The sequence below is a fragment of the Lepidochelys kempii genome, chromosome 1, assembly GCF_965140265.1.
Source record: "Lepidochelys kempii isolate rLepKem1 chromosome 1, rLepKem1.hap2, whole genome shotgun sequence".
NCBI classification, from domain to species: Eukaryota; Metazoa; Chordata; order Testudines; family Cheloniidae; genus Lepidochelys; species Lepidochelys kempii.
The window spans coordinates 135,729,225-135,751,220 of record NC_133256.1 but is presented as its reverse complement, the minus strand read 5'-3'; positions in this window follow the sequence as shown (position 1 = coordinate 135,751,220).

The following is a 21,996-nucleotide window of genomic DNA, read 5'->3' as shown; positions in this document are numbered from 1 at the left end:
CACTCTAGCTATCTGACTGAGGGCTTGTCTCCACTTACCAGGGGATTGATATGTGGCGATAGATCCACCGGGGGTCAATTTAGTGGGTCTAGTAAAGACCCACTAAGTCAACCACAGAGTGCTGTCCCATCGACTCTGGTATTCCACCAGACCCAGCAGCGTATAGGCAAACAATGTCACTCAAGTTACTTTGAGACTGAGTTGACTAAAAAATTTCACAAGATAAAACTGGGAGTACAGTTATGGCTAAGGCCCCACTTAACTTGCAATACTGCCGAAATTGCAGATTCTGCAATATTAGATTTCCATCGCAATTTTGAGAGCAGGAGCCCTGCCGTGCACAGGGCTGACAGTGGGAGCCCTGGCTGCTCTGGGCCTAAGCGTGGGAGTTCCTGCTCTCAGCCTCGGGTAGCCTCTGCCAGCCCCGTCTTCCCACTCTCAGCCCCAGGTGGCTGACAGCAGAAAATTGCAGATCAGTAATAATGCAGTTTATTACCGCAAATAATACGGTCCCTTGTTACTTTTCCGCAATTTTCCATGGGTTGTCCGCAACTCAGCAGCAATTTTTTAACATCATCCTGTGATTTAAGTAGGGCCTTAGGTATGGTACATTTCACACACATACAAAGACATGGACATTAAAGTAACCTGAAGGCAGTTGCTACATTCTTTGGAGCATATTTAATGGATCAGCTTAAATCTGTACATGCAGCGAAGAACTCATGCCAACCTAGATATCTTGGCATTACAGTGATAAGTAATTTCAGTACTATGCTAATAAAGGGCAATTAGCTAAGGGACACCAACCAAGTAGCTGCTATAAGACTCATTATGTTGTGACTATTGAAGTCTATGAACAGCTTATATTAACTGTAGTTTCCAAATTGCTGTCTTGAGTCAAAGTTATTTGAACACAGATATGGTTAAAATGGCCCTTTTATTTCTTTCTGGTTTTGTCTAATGGCCTGGTTCTGCCTTAAATATTTCAAACACTATGAACATTTAACTGGATTTGAAGATGACATGCAAGACCTTAAAAAGAAATGTTGGATCTAATACATGGGTGAAACGCCATTTCTTCCAGCGGTGTTACCTCTAATTTACATCAATTTCAATGAGATCAGAATCTGGCCGCTGTACTTAAAATTAGAGCCAGTAAGTAAATGAATGAATGCAGTGCAAGAATATTTTTCATTTGAGAATAAGGCTCCCTATGAAATTGGACCATTGTAATAACTATAGATACAACTGTGTGTAACCAGGCAACATTCCCCTGCTAAATTAATGCAACAGACTAAAATGAATAATCAGCAATAGACATAATTAGTCTTACCTATCATTTTCCAGGGCTGTTCTTGACTTTAATTAAAGTCTCCCCAAACTCATGAACTTGAAGCTTTTTCATTATTAAAAAAGTAGGCTCTACAGCAGTGGTTCTCAAACTAGGGCCACCGCTTGTGCAAGGGAAAGCCCCTGGCGGGCTGGGCCAGTTTGTTTACCTACCACGTCCACAGGTTCAGCCGATCGCAGCTCCCACTGGCCGCGGTTCACCGTCCCAGGCCAATGGGGGCTGCGGGAACAGTGGCCAGCACATCCCTCGGCCCGCGCCACTTCCCGCAACTTCCATTGGCCTGGAGCAGCAAACCGCGGCCAGTGGGAGCTGTGATTGGCTGAACCTGCAGAAGCGGCAGGTAAACAAACCGGCCTGGCCCGCCAGGGGCTTTTCCCTGAACAGGCGGCGGCCCTAGTTTGAGAACCACTGATCTACAGTTGACTTTTCCAAACACAGCTAAATTAAGATGCCACACACAGCTGTAACTAAGGTAGAAGTTCAACAGTGTGTGTTGGTTAGGCTCCACTCTGTATACACAGTAGAGCCTCAGTCTTGGGACCTCAGACCTCAGGATGGAAACCTCGGGAATGGAGATTGTTCGTAACTCTGAAATATTCATAACTCTGAACAAGCCATTATGGGGTGCTCCTCAGCGCAGACTGCTCGGAGTGGGGGCTTACAGCTCTGCCGTGGCTGCCTGGCAAGTGGGGGTGGGGTCGGGCAACTGGTTCTAGCTCTCTGGCTGCAAGGGTGGTGAGTGAGGCACCACAGTGCCAGTGGGTGCGTGGAACAGTCTGTGGCCCTTTAAAACTCAGCTGCTCTTCCAGAGTGAAGCATGTAGGCAGGAGCTCGGGCTTTGGCTCCAGCAGCTTACACTCCAGGCCAGGTTTCAGTAGGAGCATGAGACATTTCTTTCCCCGGCTCTAAGCTTGTCCCCCTCCCAGCCCCGGGGCAAGGAAAGGGGAAAACACCATTCACCATCTCCTACCTGTAAGTGGCTGCCCTGCACTGTGGTGAGTAGGGGTTGGGGGTGGGGACAGGCAGCCCAGCTGTGCTTAACTTTAAGATGTAATACAGGGACAGTACAGCACAGTATTTGTTGGCTTGTACAGTAGTGCAATCTTTGTCATGAAAGTGCAACTTACAAATGTAGAATTTTTTTTTACATAACTGCACTCAAAAACAAAACAGTGTAAAACTTTAGAGCTTATAAGTCCACTCAGTCCTACTTCTCATTCAGCCAATCGCTAAGACAAACAAGTTGGTCTATGGGAGATAATGTTGCCCAATTCTTATTTACAATGTCACCTGAAAGTGAGCATAAGTGTTTGGATGGCACTGTGGTAGCTGGCATTGTAAGATATTTACATGCCAGATACGCTAAACATTTGTATGCCCCGTCATGCTTCTACTTGGAGGCTCTAAAGTGTTATATTGTTTTGCTTTTGAGTGCAGTTCTGTAAAGAAAATAATTCTACATTTATCAGTTGCATTTTCGTGATAAAGAGATTGCACTAAAGTACTTGTAGGAGGTGAATTGAAAAATACTATTTCTTCTTTTTCTCTTTCACAATGCAAATATTTGTAATAAAAATAATATAAATTGAGCTTTGTATTCTGTGTTGTAATTGAAATCAATATATTTGAAAATGTAGAAAAACATCCAAAAATATTTATAATAAATTTCAATTGGTGTTCTATTATTTAACAGTGTGATTAAAACTGTGATTAATCACAATTATTTTAATCTCACAATTGGGATTATTTTTTTAATTGTTTGACAGCCTTAGTTATTTTCTATTCCTCTACTATGATTCAGTTATAACCACCACCACCACCTCCTCCACATTTTCTAGCTGAGAGGGAGCCTATGTTGTGTTTAAAAGCTAGGCTGTATTAAATCTCTGCTGGAATATGGTGGGTCTGCCAGGAATGGTGCTGTGGAGAATGTCCTCTGCCCCCTAAACCCTGCAGGACTTCTTCTGTGCAGACTACCTGAAAGAGGATCTACAAGCTGCTTGGAGGAAGGGAGAAAGTTACAGGGGTGGCAATTCCTCTTCATTCCATGGGGATAGAGAGAGAGATGCAGCCATAATATACTAATTGAGCAAACTCTTTGGAACAGGGGCTATCTTTGTTCTGTGTTTGCACAGTTCCTAGTGCAATGATGTCCTGGTTCATGACTGGGGCTCCTAGATGGTACAGTAATAGATTCTAAAGTCAGAATGAATCATTGTGATCATCTAGATTGATCTCCTCTCTAACACAGGCCTTAAAACTTCCCCAAAATAATTCCTAGAGTGCAGCTTTTAGAAAAACATCCAACCTTGATTTAAAAGTTGCCAGTGATGGAGAATCTACCACAACCATTGGTAAGTTGTTCCAATAGTTAATTACTCACAGTTAAAATGAATACCTTATTTCTCGTCTGCATTTGTCTAGCTTCAGCTTCTAACCATTGGATCATATTATACCTCTCTCTGATAGATTGAAGAGCCCATTATAAATATTTGTTTCTGGTGTACGTACTTGGAGACTAACAAATCATCCCTTATCCTTCTCTTTGTTAAACTAAAGAGATTGATCACTATAAGGCAAGTTTTCTAATCATTGAATCATTCCCATGGTTTTTCTCCAAACCCTCTCCAATTCATCAACATCCTTCTTGAATTGTGGACACACTATTTCAGCAGCACTCACACCAGTGACAGAGGTAAAATAAGCTCTTTATTCCTACTCTAGATTCCCTTCTTTATACATCCCAGGATTGCATTAACCCTTTTGGCCAGAATGTTGCATCAGGAGCTCATGTTCAGCTGATTATTCACCATGACCCCCAAATCTTTTTCAGAGTCACTGCTTTCTAGGATAGTTTCCCCATCACATAAGTATGGCCTACATTCTTTGTTCTTAGATTAATACATTTACATTTAGCCATATTAAAACACATTGTTTGCTCGCACCCCACTTAGCAAGTGTTCTAGATCACTCTGAATCAATAACCTGTCATTTTCATTATATAACTTTCAGTGATGATTTTATATTTTCTTCAGGCCACTAATAAAAATGTTAAATATCAAAGTGCCAAGAACTGATCTCTGTGGAACTCCAGTAGAAGTGCAGCCAGTCAATGATGATTTCCCATTTACATTTTGAGACCTATCATTTAGTCAGCTTTTAATTCATTTAATGTATGTGTGATGGGATGGATCCCCCCATCTGAGATGCCACCTGAGGTGCTGGGGTCTCACCGAGCTTGCCCATTCCACCAGCCTGGGCTTCCTCACCCTGTTTATGCTGTGCCAGGCCCTCAAGCCTTCGCTAGCACATACACCAGGGATTGGCAACCTTTGGCATGTCGCTCATCAGGGAAAGCCACTGGAGGGCCAGGACAGTTTGTTTACCTGCAGCGTCCACAGGTTCGGCCGACTGCTGCTCCCACTGGCCGCAGTTCACCGTTCCAGGCCAATGGAGGCTGCGGGAAGTGGCAGCCAGCACATCCCTCGGCCCACGCTGCTTCCCGCAGGCCCCATTGGCCTGCAACTGCGAACTGAAGCCAGTAGGAGCTGTGATCAGCCGAACCTGTGGACGCTGCAGGTAAACAAACTGTCCTAGCTCACCAGCAGATTTCCCTGATGGGCCATGTGCCAAAGGTTGCTGATCCCTGACACACACACGTATGTATGTAGGTAAGGCCACACACAGCTGCAGACACAGACTGAAGTCAGCTCTGTGAGAGAGGGTTCAGCTCAGAGATTCACCCAACACCCACTGCACGCCCCCTTTGGGGAGTAAACCCAAAGTAATATTGTCTTGCACTGTATAGTAAGATCTGCACAATGCCAGCTCATAAAATTCACCCTCTCCCTCAATGTGGAGAGAGATATGGACAGTTTCTTGTCTCCCCCCGATATGAATTGCACAAGACTCTGGGTTATGTTATAAACAAGAAATAAGTTTATAAACTACAAAGGGTAAATTGTAAGTGATAAGGGATAGCAAACAGATCAAAGCAGATTACCTTAGTAAATTAACAAAAACCGCAAACTGAGCCTAACAAACTAGATAGGTAAGATATAAATTAGCAAATTCTCATCCTGAGTGATAAACAGGCTGGCAGATTCTTAAGGCACAAGTTGCCTTGGCTTTCCCAGGTCTTCATACAGAGGCTAAAAATCTGTCCAGCCTGGGACCATCACTTCCCACAGTTTAGTCTTTGCTCCTGAGGTGTTTCCAGGTGTGGTGTTGTAGGGAGACTGAGGTCGCCCCATAGTGTCATTTTCCCCCTTTTATATCTTCTCCCCACTTGCTGGAAAGCTCTTTTGCTGTGACTTGGGTCAAACAGTTCCCATTGTGTAGTGCTATCTCAGAGGTTTTAGGTCAGATTCTAGTGGTACATGTTCTGTAGCATGTTTTAGAAGAGACAAGCATGTCAAGCTTTGCAGATGATGTGTGCATTGCGATGCAGTTTGAAGGAGAAGTAGTAGGTTTTTTTGACATATGAAGAGAGAGAGGGCAAGGGGTGCATGAAAGAGTGAGAGAAGGATTCAAAGGGGCAGATGGAAGGAATACTTGGAAGGAGGTGAGAAGGGAAGTGATAGCTGACATGTATGCAAAGGGAGCAGTGGATCAGGGGCTTGATAGAGAAGGGAGGCACCTTGAACTTAAGCCAAAATTTTCACATAGGGTTGCCTTAAAATTCAGCATCTTTGTTAGAAATCTTAAATAAGGAGCCTGATTTTCAGAGGGGCTGGGCACCTGCAGATACCATTGGCTTAAAAAGGAATTGTGGGTACTAAGCACCTCTGAAAACTCAGACCACTTTTACTTTAGGTACCTAAACCCTTGTTTTTCTTTAGACACCTAAGATGGAATATTTTGAACATAATGTGGAACAGAGTGCAAGTGATTACAAGGGAGGCAATAGTACCATGAAAAATGTCAGGACCACATTGTCATGCTGTCTGGAGTGGCTCATGACCATGATTGCCTTCCTCAGGGCAGACTGTCAAAAGCAGAGCAAGCACCCCAAACTGGTGGTATGTTCTATAATTAGATTTCACCAACCCAGTAACAAGTGTGAACTCCCAAAGTACTACAATTGTGTTATAATGAAGTCACAGAGATTCCCTTTAGACGCTCCAGTCTATCTCGCCACTCAGGCGAGCTGGACTATGTGATAAATGGTCACTTACACTAAAAATCACAAACGTTCCAGGTTCCTCCCAGTCCTGAGAGATCACTCACTCACCCATACTGATTTGCAGTCAAGCTCTCACAGCAAAGACAACTCTGGGAGCCAATGTTATGGTAAGCTAACTAAAGGTTTATTAGCTAAGAAAAAGGAATGAGAGTTATTGAGAGGTTAAAGCAGGTAAAATATCTATACAGGTGAGTCACAGTCTCTAATTCCAAATGGTGGCAGAGATATAGTCATCTGTCAGTTTCCCAGAAGTCTCTCAGGGCTACCCCAGAATAACTCAGGGGAACTCCATCTTCTCAGTTAGTTATTCTGCCCAGTTAGGATCTAAACAGTCCAGAGATGAAAGATCTTTCCCCTGGTATCCATACTCATAGCTTCTTCTCACAGAAAACAGGGAGACAGAGTCACTCCTCACATGGGCTCATTCTTTGATTGCTGAGGAGAAAGGGGTACATTTAGAGTCTTTGATCTCTGATCATCACACACAATGACCACTTGCCTTCAAATGGTTAAGAACTAGAACTTTCCTATTAAGGTTCTGCATTTGCTTTACACAAGACTTCTGTCTCATTTGATGGGTTATTAGTTACAAGGGTATATACAATGTAAAGGTTTGCAGCTACATTATAACAGGATATGGGTAAGTGAAAACAATGCATTTAGCATCTCATTACTTATCATAAAGTTTAAAACCAAACAAACACTTAGATCTTTAACAATCACTTTGATCTATGCTAATACACAAGCGAATTGGCTTGGCTTCCAGCTACGCATTTTTCAGTGTTCAGGGAGGCCTGGAGCTTTGGCACGAGTTGGCACCTGGCCTGCCAGCATCACACATGTAACACCACTATTTCACATAGATGGAAGGGAAAGAAAGTGAGAAGCAGGGAAAACCAAAGAGGCGTAGGCTGCAGCCCTTGACACAGATAAGCGTTTTACAGGTAAGGCAAGGACAGATTTTGTGGAAGGCAAAGCAGAGAGGGGAATGAAAAAAAAGACACCCATGTTTAAGCCTGGACAGATGGGGATATTTCTTAAAGTGAGGGAGAACAGGCATGGCCAACTGGGACATGCACAGTACAAGTCCATAAGCGTTATACTCTGGAGTAACAAGCTGTGTGTTAGCTACATGGGTTAAATACCCTTAAAGCTTCCCTCTGCCTTGTGGTGTTTTAGCATAGTCCTCAGAGAACAACCCCTTTACTCAGGCTAGTATCTGATTTTTCCAGGATTTGGATTCAGTTTGTGAGAGTTTTAGACATCAGTCACCTATTGGTGCCTGGGGTTTTTTAAACATATCCTATAATGTTTAGCAGCAGAAACACTGCATATTTACATCTCACTCATGCAGTGAGACTCCAGCACCAGTGTGGAGCCCCATTGAATTCAGTGGTACCACACAGGCACTGGGGTCCACCTGTATGTAGCTCACGGAAGGGTCAGGTCTTTTCAATATACAGCAAACTAATCAAGTTCCAGGTATTTCTCTGTGTGGAGACTATAAGCTACACTATAAACAACACACATAACGTTGAACTTTGTCTCCAAGCATCTTTCAATAATTCCTTTAAAGAGTCAAGGCAGAACAAGTTCTAATTAAAAACAAGATTGAGTTTAAAAAAATAATCCCAGCTAAGGGATAAGTCTTTAATGCCGTTGTGAATTTGGCAATTAAAACCTTGCTCACTGAGTACGAGCAGAAGATAGTTCCAACACAGAGAGATTAAAGACCAGTCTAATGTTTAAACTAAAAGAACACAGGTCAGATTTGACCAAAATTTGGGGTGTGTTTTTCTTTTTTGAGGAGGGGGTGCTATTTGTGTTTTTCAAATGGCTTTGCCAAAACCTAACATGTCTCCACCTGAAACAGTTCTAACAAATAAACACACACACACACTCACACACGTTGTGGAACATTGTGCTAGGACACAAGAAAGTGAAAATGAAGGCACTCATAGCAGCATGGCTGTATGTAACTGAGTAAACTCACCAGCCAGAGCGTCCTGTCATGGTCATGGCCAGGCATGGCACAGCAGTGAATCCACCTCAGTTTCCCCCACCAGATAGCTCTTTGGCACTGTGACAGTCAGTCTTGCCTCATTACTCTAGCCCTCCATAATTATTACCCCAGAAGGGGTAAAAAAAGTCCCACAAGTCAAAGGTCCCATGACCCTGAATCAGGTCATTGGCCGCAGCTTAAACTCAGACTCAATAGTCCTTGCACCCTCTTCTTCAGGGAGGGTTTCCTACCCCCACCCCATTTCCTGGGGACAGTAGGGAAATCCAGGCCTGTCCTCTCTTTTGGGACCCTGTGTTTAAGCAGCTAAGACCTGCTTCTTATAAGCCTTTCCTGCTTCCCTGGGCTGGTTTCTACCTTCACCTTTCCACAGACAACTTTCCGAGGACTGCACCTTCCAGGCATCTCTCTCAGGAACTCTGACTCCTGATACAGCTATTTGCCAGCCTCTCCTTGGCAGTTCCCTGGAACCTCTTCAACCCACTGCCCTCTACCTTCAGTCCCACGGTATGAATTCCCTACTGTAACTCTTATCTCAGTCCTCCCCTATTACCCTGCAGTCCTTCCTCTGTAGGACTCACCCAGTCTGATTCTTCCCACTTGGGTCTAATCCTTAATTACTTAGCTCCATGTGTCAGAACAAGCTAGTTGCACTCACCAGCTCCCCTTAGCCCTGTCACTGCCGGGGTGCAGTTTATACATCCCACCACATTATAGTCAAAGGAATGTTGCAAAGAGGATGAGGATGGCTGAGATAAAACATGGAGTCCTGGGTTTCTGTGGGCGTGGTTCAAACCATGATAAATCCATTAGCTAAACCCTCTGCCTATTTCATAGAGCAGCAGACCGAATCCTTACCCTTTCCTCCAAATATCAAAAAGATAGAAACAACTAATTAGGAATATATTAGAATCCAGAGTTTGCTTCACAGCAGTCTATGGTGTCATGGCACTCGTGACTTGTGAGTGATCAGGAATTTGTGCAGAAACACTAGAAGTTGAATGAAAGATTATTCATCTGACAATTTAAACCAGAAATCTATCACTGCTTAGAAAGGCTTCAGCCATCCAGTTAGGGAGCAGAAACAATATCATGCAGCATAAAAGTAGACAATAGCCAAAGCAAACAGTTCACAAATGCCCCTAAGGATGACAACTGTTCATCCAAATATTTGGGAAAAACATACAAGCAAGGACTCCATTAACAGAAATGAGGATTGTATCAGTGATGACTCAGGCCCAGATCCACAAAGGTACTTAGGTACCTAAGTCCATGTTTTAGGCACCACTGCAATCCCCCAAAATCCCCACTTGGCTACTGCCTAACTCTATAGGCACCTAAACTCAGTGCCTAAATTATCCCTGTAAAAGTTCCCTAGGCACCTACCTTTCTGCCTCTGGGCATGTGCACTGCTGTCTTACTATAGGCATCTGGATGCCTATCTCCCAGCTAAGCTCAGTGCAGTCCATGAATCAGGGGAAGATAGGAGGAGGAACCCCTATCTCATCCATGGGGCTGGATCTGGTAGGCAGACACAAACTGAAATCAGATCCCTTTCACGATCTGGTTGCAGGTTGAACTCACTCTATAAGTTTTAGCCCAGGAGTTAGCACACTCACGCAGGATGTGGGAGACCCAGGGTCAATTCCCTACCTCTCTCTGAGGAGAAGAAAGGATTTCAGCAAGGGCCTCCCACCCCTCAGGAGAGCACATTAACCCCTCAGCAATAGGCTATTTTGATGAAGGGCTCCCTCCATGTCTCCTGTTGAAGCAGCTCCACTTTGTATAAATACAACTATTCAGTGAGCCAGAGAACTGCCTCAATAGCCTCATGACTATGTCAAATCACACGGGAGACACAGACTCCACTCCCATGTAACATTGCCACCTGTCTGCCAGCTCTCCTAAAATAATTCCCAAAGACCACCTTCTACAGCTGCCTTTTTAGCAACTTCTAACTATAGCAGGTAACTCCAGTTTCCAAAATGCCCAGACAGAGAACTGCTCACTCCCTGCTGCTTAGGAAGTGTAATTCAGATTCAAATGCTGAGAGACATGAGTAAATATAATACATTGGGCATCTGTGTGATAAAGCAGAAACAAGTATTCACAAGCTTTCTTGGTATCAGGGCTATTTTTAATTGGAGAAACAATGTCAATGATTTTATCTATAATGTCAAAAGTCTTCAGTATCAATATGAAAAGTCTAGTAAATTAAACCTGTCACTGACAACCAAGTGCCCATTTTCAACTCTAGCCTACAGTGGAACTCAGGAAGGAAGAGAAATGGAAGTCACAGTGATGCAAAAGGAGATATCATTTGTGAATTCACTGCATCAACCTGCCTGGCCTTGGAAGTGACAGGTATTTTGAGTTCAGACATAGGGCAGGTCCGCACTTAAAACACTGCATGGGTGCAGCTATACGGATGCAGCTGTGCTGCTATAATGCTTTAATGAAGACACTCTGTGCTGATGGGAGAAAGCTCTCCTGTTGGCGTAGTTAATCCACCTCTGTGAGAGGCGGTAGCTAATTTGTCTGGAGAAGCTCTCCCATTGACATAGCGCTGTCTACACTGGCGCTTAGGTGGGTGTAACTGTCACTCAGGGGTGCGGATTTTTCACATCCCAAGCAACAGATATACTGAAGTAATTCTGCGGTCTAGGCCTGCCCATAGATGCCTACCTCCTCAATGAAGAACACAGGCTTAATTTCATTAGTTCCCTTCATAGTAAGTGTCTGCTTTATATGCTTTAAAGTGATAACACTAATGAGTTTATTTCATAATAGGAAGGACAAAAATAGACTAATTCAAGAGTGCTTCTGGATCTAATTAGCTTGAATTTGCTGACAGAAATGTTGGCAGCTAATTGTCCCTTTCATTAGCTAAACTCTAAGCTACACTGTCTAATCTACCTCTGGCTGAGGCTGGTTGTTAGTTTAACAAATTACTGTAGGCTTAATAGCAGTGCTCCTCTAAAGCACTTAAACAGCAGCCGTAAATGTTTGGTAAAACATGATGAACCCTTGGCACAAAAAGGCATGAACGGCATTACGGCAGAAGCCACCAGTAAGTTAGAGGAGCCTTGTGTTGTTAAAGTTGGGGCTAGACACCAGAAGACTGGGGGTTCTATTCCTGGCTCTGGCACAGAGATTTCTCTGAAATCTGAGTTTCCACATCTGAGCAGGAAAAATGATATTTGTAAGATTTAATTCTTTGAAATCAATAGGAGTTAGATGCTTAAATAGCTTTGAGGATCTGGGCCTTAGAGACTTTTTGTTTGAAGGCACTATAGAGATGCATGGTGTGTTATGATGAACAATAAAGGAATTAAACAAGGTCCCTACCATGAAAAAAAGTTTAACAGTTTACAGAACATACCACATTTTTATTTTATATTCTAAGTGTAAAGGAGGAAGTTTGGTAACTGTTAGCAAACCCTGATTTAATAAGAACCACTCTACTCTTTAGAACTGTTACAGGCCAGGCAGGTGATGCTAACACATATGTAGAGTATACGGTGCTATGTGAATCAGACAGAACGATTTCAAAGACATCAAAACCTCTTTTAGATAGAATTGTCTCACTATAGAAAATCAACCATTTAATGAATGTTGAGCATGAGCTCACATGAATAAAATGTAAATTAAATCGTTTTTCTCAAAGTAACATTATTCAGAACAGTACTAGCTCACAAGGGAACCATAGACAAATACAATACATGGCTTACTCTAATATCTCTTTAACTGCTGAGGCTGAACCTTATAGAATAAGGGGTTGTCTACACTATCGCTTAAGTTGATGTAATTTACATTGCTCTGGGCTGTGAAAAAACCACCCCCCCTGAGCGACATAAGTTACATCAACTTAAAGTGCTGTCTACATCATGCTATGTCAGCGGGAGATGCTCTCCTGACAACATAGCTTCCCCCTCTCATTGAGGTGGAGTAATTACATCGATGGGAGAGCGCTCTCCCATTGACATAGCATGTCTTCACTAAACATGTTACATTGGTGCAGCTGTTGTAGGGATACAATGTAGGGAAACAGCTGTTGTAAACAATCCCTTAAGTAATGTTTTGTGTAAGCAATTCCTCTTTGCATGGAAAGAGTAAGTGCTAGGGCAGCTAGGCATTGCAACACTCAGTGTTATGATGCCTAACTTTTCAGACACCGAGAAAGTCACAGGAACAACACGGCAATCTGCAATGCCTAAGTTAGGTGCCTAGGCTCCCTGTGCAATGAATGGGTAGAGACAGGTTCCTTAGAATGCAATCCACAAAGCCAGCACACAGCCAATAGGAGCTGCTGATGAGAATGCTGCGTGCTAAGCATCAACCCATCACAGAAATGGGCACTTAGGAACCAGGCTGCAGGGAAGCACCTATCTCTGCGTATGATCCATTAACTGGAGGACGATAGGTCTTCAGCTGCCTTAGTCATGTGAGAGGCCTGATCTGATAGGTGTGTTCAGTGGCTGCTTAACTCCACAAAACAGCAGGGGGAGGGGTGGGCAGAGGCAGGCCATCTGCCTTAGAATCTTTAGTCCAGTGGATAGGGAACTCATCCAGGATTTATGAGATTCCCACCCCCCCTTCAATTTCCCCTCCTCCTGATGGTAAGAAATCTGCCACATCTCAGTTGTGTGCTCTAACCCCAAGGCTATGGAATAGAATGAAATGGGGCTTCCACAGTCATGCCTACTGAAGTTGTTGCACTTTAATTGAATATTAATTAGGCCAGTGAAGGAGTTAGAATGACTCTATAGCCACCTAGTTAGGGCACCCACATGAGAGGTGGTAGATCTTTTCCTCAGGAGGAGAGAGATGAACCAGGGGTCTCCCACATTTTGGGTGAGTATCCTATACACTAGGGTAAAGATTATGCAGGAAGAAGGTCTCCTTGTGTTAACTCACCTGAGGGGCCCAATCTGCTAGGTGGTCTCTGAGCATACCGAATGGATGGCCCCCCATGCAACTTAGGCAGCCAGACACCTGTCTTCCCCAATTTATGAATTGCTGTGGGGTTTAGGTAGGAGATAGGGGCCTGGACACCTAGAGTGAAGCTGAAGTTTGCAAGAGGCAAAAAATTAGGTGCCAAGTGAGAATAGGCACCTAGAGTGTTAGGTAGCAGCCAAGCAGGAGTTTTGGGGATCATAGTGGTGCTTAGAAATGGGACTTAGGTGTCTAAGTACATTTGTGGATCTCACCCTTAGTGACTGCATTATGGAGAGAAGGGATAACTGCCTCTGTCTTCCAGTACCTTCCTCTTTGCAGAAATATGAGCAAATATTTTCTTCTGTTTCAATCTGTGAGAGTTCTCACCCCAAATTTTCCTTTAACTTGGTAGTTGCTCAGTCAATCACTTCAAGACTCCCGTTTTCAAATGGTTTCATGCCAAAAACATGAATTTCATATAGTATCAAGAGATAGATCCAACCCACAAAACCTGGCTCTCTAGCCAATTTTCAGGGATGGTCAACTGCAGAGTTCAGGTGAGGTCCATTACCAAGAGACAGAGAAGCCATCACCACAAAATTTGAATACAAATCTGAGTCTGGATTTTGAAACATCCCCCATAATCCCGGGGTATTCAGTTTTAGGATTCTACTGCAAGCTGTAAATTGTCACAGCTTTACTCAGAAGCAGACACACAAAGGTGAGCAAACATTTGATGGATGTGGTCTTAATTTTGATTGATAACAAAATCTCAATTCAGATTAATTTCTATCACTGCAAACATTTCACACAACTCCCAGGAGGTGATAACTCTATCTCTGAGCAAAGCTGTTCTGATCCCTGAAGCCCAGCTTTAATTCAATCCTGATGCATGCAGAAATTACTGTCAGCAAAAATAATTATTTTTAGTTCCCCAGAATATAAAATTGCAATATGTTTCATTTCCCAATATGTAAGAGTTATAACATGCAACTGGAATGAGATATTTCTAAAAACCAACATTATTGAATTATAGTAGTTAATGTTCAGAGCTCACCGTGATGATATTCACACACTAGATGGTGTAGGTGAGCTAGAACAATGCTTCTCCAGCTCTTTCATTATATGAGCCATTTTGTAACAGAGAAATCCTCCCATGGACCACCTCCTCTTTCAATTTCCCAATTCCTGAATGTTTAGTTCTCTGCACCACCTGTAGTGCAGGGAGTCTGTGGAGGTGGTCCATAGACCGCAGGGCAGAACCAATCAGCTAGAATGATTAAAGACAGGTGCTTTTGAAAATTGTAATTGAAAGCCAATGGGATTTAGGCTCCTAACTGCCTAAGTCCCTTTTGAAAATGGGACTTAGGGTGAAATTTTCAAAAGCACCTACATTGTTAATTTAAGTACGCAATCAGAAAAGAGGCATTCAGCTCAGTGGAGAAATGAGTAGAATTAAAGCCTATGGCTTAACTAAACATAACCATAATAAAAACATCACTTAAACACAAATATGATGGTAGGATCAAAGGACATTAAATTTGCTTGATACAAAGATATTAAAAAGAAATATAAATTAAAGAAAAGTAAAGTCTGATAATCTGGATGATAAAAACATGCATACAAATTCCATTCTTATACATACAGTAGTAGATATGAGCCAGATTATTGGCTGGTGTAAACCCAGGTAGTTACATTGACGTCAAAGGCCCATATACACCCAAATATATACAGGATCGAATTCTGTTCAGCTAAACTGGTCTAAATCTAGAATATTTATGAAGTACAGAGCAAATCTCATCATTTCAGCTTTTTTCTTGAAGCATAGAAATTTTGTGTGTGATTTCCCGATGACATCACTAGCTCCACTCTGGCCAACTGCCGGCTAAAATGCTAATTATACAAGCTGGGCCTAGATACTCTAGCCACTCCCTGAAGATCTACTCTCTTATCGGACAATTATTCAGACATTAGAATGTTCCATTGGTTGCCCTTAGAGACTATCTTAACAAGATGGACCTAGGTATTTTATTGTTCTCTGAAGAGGAGGCAGACACTATTTATGGACAGATTAGTGTATTCTGGCAAAGAGCAAAAGGCATCTCTTCACAGAAGATCAGTCTGTCTGATCACCTTGGTGCTGCACACTTGAGAACAATCAGGAGGGTTCTCCTCATTAATTGATACCTCATGTTTGTGTAGGACACTTACCATGATGGCAAACAAACCATTCTCCTATTTCAAAAAGGAGATTTCTACACCAGTGTCCACCTTGTGATCTCAGTCACACTGGAGTAAATCCAGAGAAACTCCCATAAAAATCAGCATTATGATTTATTTCTGATGTCAGTGACATTACTTCAGATTTACACTGGTATCCACGAGATCAAAATTGGGCTCACTGTAACTATCTTGTATTTTGTTGGGATAGGTTTTTATTTCAACCTGTATTTCCCTCCGACAATCTCTCTCTTCTGACACTTCCTCTGACACGTTTTTACTAGCACAGTAACTTTCATTATTTTGCTGTGTTTGGTCAGATCCTACAAGCACTCCACACTCACAGACACACACACTCCCATGCAAAGACAAATATATAATAAAAAATAAGTATGTATGTGTGGAGCCTGGTGATGCAAGATTGTATGTATAATAAACAGATCAAAAATACCTGCTGCTATTTAAAAAAAAATAGTCTTTCTATTGTATTTGTAAACTACATTTGTTTTCTATTGAAACTTCTTACCAGTTACATCTTCTTTCTAATAGTATCTACCCTGCTGTTTAGGTTGGCATAGCAATTTGTGTGTGTTTTTCTAGAGTGTGCTGCTTGAGTGTTCAATTGTCTATTGTCCAATTTTGAAATATCGGGAATCTTCCTTTTACACTTGAAACAAGGTTTTTTTGTTCTATTTATTCCCCACCCCTTAGTTATTATTCTCTATTAATGGGAGATCGTGCTCTTCTCCAATCTCCACTGTGGATCTCCATTGCATACTCTGAACACATTCGATGTGTGGAACTTTCACAGATACCACAGAGAGTTCTGTGCATATAACAAGTGAAGAATAAGCAATAGAGGTCAGAGGGGTGGGTAAGGAGTAGGCAGGTTGGGGTCTAGGAGGAGAATTTTGCCCATTGTGTTCTTGATTTGTTTTTACTCTCCACACAATAAAATGCTTTGACTAGTTTCTAACTGAGAAACACGGACTCTCAACTCTCCCTTCTCTGAAGTGCTTGGAGAAGATCAAAAGAAAGTTCACCGTGCACCTTTGAGGAAGCAGTCCAAAACCTCATACACATCCATTGTAGGAAAATTCAGGATTTTTGGTTTCAGGTGGTTTATCAAAAGAATAAATCCTCCCCCAGGCAAGATACTTTATAATTTGAAGAATTATTGTGAAATTGGTGAAAGAGAAATCTGCAAACCACAACTCATGTGAAAACTAGAGTTCTCTTGGAAATTCTAACCGGCATTTAACGTTTAATGGGATTCCCCGTGAACCAGTAGCAGCATGCCAGCTCGCAAAAGCAATGCGCAGGCTCACTGTGAATAGATGGAAGGTTAATTTCATGGATAGACCTCACAAGATTGCCTTTTCTGAAGTATTCAGAAAAATATTGCTGCAAAATTGCAAAACTACTTGATCATTTAAAAATGTATTTTCCCCACCATTCTTTGTTCAGCTAGGAAAAAAGCTTCTAAATTTGTCTCCTTAGTTTTGATGGAAGGACAAAGAACTAGGATACTGGATGGTGGTGTTTTGGAGCCATAACTGTAACCCACACTAACACAGTGTGGTTCTGTCTCCCTGTGTTGGCTAGACTGCATCCGATGAAGTGAGCTGTAGCTCACGAAAGCTTATGCTCAAATAAATTGGTTAGTCTCTAAGGTGCCACAAGTCCCCCTTTTCTTTTTGTAGAGGTTTGTGACTCAACTACCACTTTTTAGCCAAGGCAGCTGGTCCTTCACTTCACGCAATAGAAGTTCATGCTTTTAACTCCAAGTTCAATCCCAGCAGATGACCTATCCAAGGGCATCATTACTGTTGGACTTTACAGAAATTTGAACTATCATCAGTCTCTGAAGTTTAGGATGAGCTTTTCTGGCCAGTGACAGTATGTAGCCCAATTGGCACCATGTAGATCTTTGTCCCTCCTCTAGAGATTAGATCATGTATAGAGATGTATGAGTCTCTTACTGTTTCCAATCTACTGGATTTGGTTCTTCAGCTCGGGCTCCCACCTAATTCCAGAGATCTCCTGGGTTCAGTCTCTGCAGACAATTCAAGCAAGGGGTCACTGAAAGTCAATAGGATGTAGTTGAGCTCCTCAAAGGTGCTGAGGCTTCCATCTTGCCTCTGGGAGGAATTACCTTTCAGGTTCCGGGTTTAGCTGCCTAAATCACTTTTGAAAGTGATACTTGTCCTCCTAAGGAAATGTCTGCACAGCAAAGAAAAACCTGTGGCTGACCCGTGCTAGCCTCCTCAGGCTGAGGGGCTGTTTCATTATGGTGTAGGCTTCCAGGCATGGGCAGGAGCCCCCGGCAGCCTACACAGCAATGAAACAGCCCCGCAAGCCCAAGTCAGCTGGTACAGGCCAGCCACGGATTTTTCTTTGCTGTGTAGGCACACCCTATGGCACTTGGTGCTTTTCAGTTTTTTGCCCTATGTCTAACAACTGCAGCTGACACTTTTTTCTTACAATATGCATGCTGCAGAAACAATACGTTCTACTTCCGCCCACGTTATACAAATAGAATTACTGAAATGAAAATGGCCACATTTTACATTAATAAATAATTTATTTAGGTATACATGATTAATTATGTTAACTAAATGGTTAAATCGGTTGTTTTGGCTTGCTGGAGAATGTACACCAGCTCAATAGGCTGCTGAAAGTCAAGGCGGATAACCATCTAACACCTGTTGGGCATAGATCTATCAATTTGTGTCTAAAACACGCTTATAACATTTGTTAATCTTTTATAAGCCATTTTAAATATCCCTTTCATACAAAGTGTGATATGAAATGCAAAGACAGAGTTACCAGAAGATGGAAAATCATTATCTAGTGCATCCCTGTCTCACACTGACTCAAATGTTGAAGTTTGGAGCTATAGCTGAACTTCAAGGTCTGGAAGTGGATGGATCCAAGTCTCCCTTTGCATTTAGGTCTCTCTCTATAACTGAAGCTACTAGTTTAAGATGACATGTCACACAACAGTAAGACATTCTTTTAAAAAACTACTTCCCATGGTGATCAGTGCCATTTGATGAAAGCTGCGTTCATTAAGGGTGCCGGTGGGTAGTGAGGGCATGATATGGGTGAGGGCAATGTGTTAGGAAAAATAATATCTACTTAATTTATTGGAAATGGTGCATGATTCTAACTGCACTTTTATCTGGAAAAATCTGATTATTCTCAGATGCTTAAATGTTATTAGTTTCATCTCTAATTGCAATTACTATTACTTTTTTCTAAATCAGTTTTCAGAAGCAGAGGTAGCTTGTGAGAATTAAATGAATCAGAGTCCCTTACTGTGAAGTAAGTTCTCTGAACTCTTTGCTACATGCATTTTATCACTCAGAGCATGTGGAATCATTGGAAAAATTGGACATTTTCCCTAGACCCCGGCTAGTATCAGATTTAATTTAAGTCTAATACATCTTTACATATTGTGATACTTTACCAATGATCTACTTAAAATCACCATAGATATTCCTCAGTTCTCACTAGCCAGATTATTCGACAAGCAGGTAGGAAAATAGGAGAAAACAGCTCTCAAATGCCTCCTTAAACCACTTATAAAGCTGATTTGCAGCATGGTAAATTTGAATTGTTTCCATGGTAACATATTGTCCAAAACAACATTAGTCAATGCCATCCACTGTTGCAGCTCTGAAATCTAATGTACAAAGGGTGACTGTTAAGAAAAGTTAATACACATTGCACTCTGACTTTCTCAAGTTAGAGTCCATATGAAAGTTACTTTTTTATTACAGTACACGCCATGGGACCTCTACAACTTTGCATGCACACAAGGAGATGTTAGGTTTTCTTTAAAACCAGGGCTTTTAGTCTCCTACAAGATGCACACATGTGACTTCACACTTTGTTGCTTTTTCTCCTGTTGTAATAATAGTTAAATTTAGTCAATTTTCCTTTCTTGATAACACACGGAATCTATCACATAAGCCTGATTTTAATGTACCAGATAACCTTGTATGTTGGCCAGAAGACTGCAAATGTAGTAGAATTGGCTATGATCAGATCATTTCATAGCTACAATCTTAAAAAAATAGAATCATAGGACTGGAAAGGACCTCGAGAGGTCGTCTAGTCCAGTCCCCTGCACTCATGGCAGGACTATGTATTATATAGTTCATCCCTGACAGGTGTCTGTCTAACCTAAAATGAAATGTTTAGATTCTCTGTTTGTGTTTATGAGCAGAGCCTGTGACCTTGCAGTGTGTAACATACCAGTATACCTACAGCTAGAGTATCATTAGAATAGAACAGTCAAGATCATGAACAGTTATCTTAATTCAGCACATTGCTGTTAATGCAAGTTTATGCTTAGATATCACATCTCTCACAGACACCTGGATACTATGCCTACGAACTGCTTGCATTTGCCTGCAGCTTTAAGAGTCATCCAAATTTTCAATATGCAACTGTGTTACCATCTCGCTGGCTCACCTTGAAATAAGACAATTCCCCTATGGCTAGGTCTCTGTTTCAAACGTGTTCTTATCTGCCCAGCTCATGGGGTAAGAACTACTCTCTCAGGCAACGAGATACCCTAATAAAAGTCCTTCAGTATACTGTAGTCAATTAGAATGATAGTACAGAATTGGTATGGCATAAAAATCTATATAGAACAGAATAGGATATGATGTATCATCTAGAGGACCCAACCACAATTGGGGCCCCATTGTGCTAGTTACTGTAAAAAAAAATGCAAAGGTCATGCCCCTGCTGAATATTAAGTTCCTGCTCCAAAGCATGGAGGGGGGGCACTAGAGCTTCTCAGTGAAATTTTTTAACGTGGGCAAACAATGTATTTTTTCCTGACTTGATCCTTAGGAACAGCACAACAATTTTTGCAGAAACTTTCCAAAATATTCAGCCTGAGGCAGACACAAAACATGGAAAATTTCAGCCTAAATAGTTAAAGTTTGACAACATTGTAAGCAGCTGAAAGCAGGGTCCAATAAACCCTTCCTATAATGCTATCCTAATGTTTTTTGTGGTGGTTTTTCAGTCACCAATGCATTTTTGTCAGATGTTTTCACCAAGACACTCACAATAATGCCTGGGTTTTTTTCCTGAATAGATCAAATCCTCAGCTTGTGTAAATGTGTATAGTTCCACTGAACTGCATGAAGCTATGCCAATTTACCCCAGCTCAGAACCTGATTCAGTGAATTTAGAGCCCAGCACAATAGTGAAAATAGTCCTTTGAATTTGTATTCTCTTGCAATTGCCTATAGCGAATTTCATCTGTCATCATTCTGTCCGATCACTTTGTTAGGTATATATCTGAAGTTGCTCATGGCTCGACACCATCATCCTCTTTCTCAGATCATTAACAAATTAAGCAATGGCAGTCCTGGTACAGAATCTGGAAGCATTCCACAGTTAACCTCTTTCCATGTTAAAAACTGGCTGCTTGTCCTTAATCTTTCTTTTCTGTCTCTTTACCACTGATCCATGACAGAAATTCACATCTCTCCTCATGATTGATTGGAAGAGACTTGTCAAAGATTTTTGGAAAGTCCAAGTAAATTATGTAACCAGTTCTCCTTTATCCACAATTTTGTTGACAGTTTTATTTTGTTTGCTATTAGAATTCTTTGAGTGGAAAAAATTCTAATAGACCAGAGAAGCTTGTTTTTTCCTTTATGGAAGTTGTACTGGTTTGCCCTTGTAGCCTGATCACGTAAGTATTTTATAGTTCTACTTTTCATTATAGTTCCAACTTTTCAATTGTTTCTGGTACTGAAATAAGGCTTACTGGTCTGTAATATCCAGGATCTATCCTAGAGACTTTTAAAAAGATCAACACATTTGCTGTCTTCCAGTAAGGTAGTTGATTTTTAAGTAGTGCAGTTCCTAAATTTCTTCAGAACTCTGGTCTGAATACTATAGGATTCTGATGACTTGTTGCTCCTTAATTTAGCGGGTTGTCCCAGCAGCTCTCCTACTGACACCTCAATTTCTGTTAGTACCTCCTCTTTATTATCTGAAAAGTTAGAACTCTCCCTGAAGTTCTCTGTGAAGAAAAGTAATTCAGCTTCTCTGCAATGTCCTTATCCTCTGTAATTGCTCTCCTTACTCCTGGATTCTCTTGCAGGATTCCTGCTTGTGATACCCTTTTTTTAAAAAAAAAAAATCTTGTTTTTCGGTCTTCTGTTATTTTAATGGAGAATCCTAGCACTTTAAATCCTACCAGTAGTCAGAAAAATCATAGAACATGAGGAACTATGGATTATGCGT